Source organism: Arachis stenosperma, chromosome 1, assembly GCF_014773155.1.
Source record: "Arachis stenosperma cultivar V10309 chromosome 1, arast.V10309.gnm1.PFL2, whole genome shotgun sequence".
Taxonomy (NCBI): Eukaryota; Viridiplantae; Streptophyta; class Magnoliopsida; order Fabales; family Fabaceae; genus Arachis; species Arachis stenosperma.
The window spans coordinates 25,623,918-25,625,187 of NC_080377.1; the positions used below are offsets into that span (position 1 = coordinate 25,623,918).

At 38.5% G+C, this 1,270-nt stretch overlaps 1 non-coding gene across 1 annotated transcript; it reads right to left on the reverse strand.

The window, feature by feature from the left end:
- Positions 1-526: 526 nt before the first annotated feature.
- LOC130949461 (small nucleolar RNA R71) lies at positions 527-634 on the reverse strand. Its single transcript, XR_009073390.1, has one exon. It is a non-coding gene; the product is annotated as a small nucleolar RNA R71 (small nucleolar RNA).
- Positions 635-1,270: the final 636 nt, after the last annotated feature.

Here is a 1,270-nt window from a genome sequence, read left to right on the forward strand (position 1 = left end):
AAGGACTCTAAGAAGACGCTTATAACAGGCTAGGACTTACGGAGCTGCTAAGAATGACAAGGATGATTTTGGGAAAGAAGCTGAAGAAATCACTATGGAGCTAAACAACAACAATAATGTTGCTATCCCTAATGCTCCCAATGCTCCTGAGCAACCTAGGAGAACACTTGGCTCCTACGCTGCTCCAAATCCTAACTTCTATGGCAATAGTATTGTTGTCCCACCTATGAATGCTAACAATTTTGAGTTGAAACCCTAGCTCATTACTTTGGTGCAACAAAACTATTAGTTTCATGGACTCCCGCAGGAAGACCCAAACTTGTTCATCTCTAATTTCTTGCAAATTTATAATACAGTAAAGACTAATAAAGTCCATCCTGATATTTATTAGTTGTTGCTCTTCCCATTTGCTGTAAGGGATAGAGCTAAATAGTGGTTTGATACACAACCCAAAGAAAGTCTTAATACATGGGATAATGTGGTTAGCAAATTTCTGGCTAAGTTCATTCCACCTTAGAGACTGACCAAGCTAAGAACTGATGTTTAGAAATTTAGGCAATAAGAGGGTGAATTTCTCTATGAAGCTTGGGAGAGATACAAGGTTATTCTCAGAAAGTGCCCTCCCGACATGTTTTTGGATTGGATTCAATTATAAATTTTCTGTAGGAGAATCCCTTCATATGAAAAAAACTACTGAAGAGGCTCTAGAGTTGATTGAGATGGTTGCTAATAACCAATATTTGTATTCTTCTAAGAGGACTGCCGTGAGGAAAGGAGTCATGGAACTTGATGCTTGGGATATAGTTCTTGTTCAAAATAAAGCCATGTCTCAACAGATAAATGCTATTACTCAACACTTGGGTGGATTGCAAGTCTCTGCTATTAATACCCAAGATGTTTCTTATAACATGTATGGTGGCTTTTCTCAAGGTGAGAACTATGACTATGGTCAATTTCTCCCTGAACATGTCCATTACATGGGCAATTCCTCTAGATCCCCTAATAATGATCATTTCTCCAAGACTTATAATCCATGGTGGAAGAATCACCCAAATTTTGGGTGGAGAAATCAACCACAAAGGCAACCGAACTTCAACAACAACACTTTTCCTTAGGGCAACTTTAATCAGAATAACTTCAATAACAGCCGTCAGTTTTAGCCCTCTCAATAATATCAAGCACCTTCTTATTCTCAAAAATCCTCTGACTTGGAATCTACAATTGAAGAGCTCCTCAAGAGTACTCATAGTTTCATGCAAGGAACCAGAGC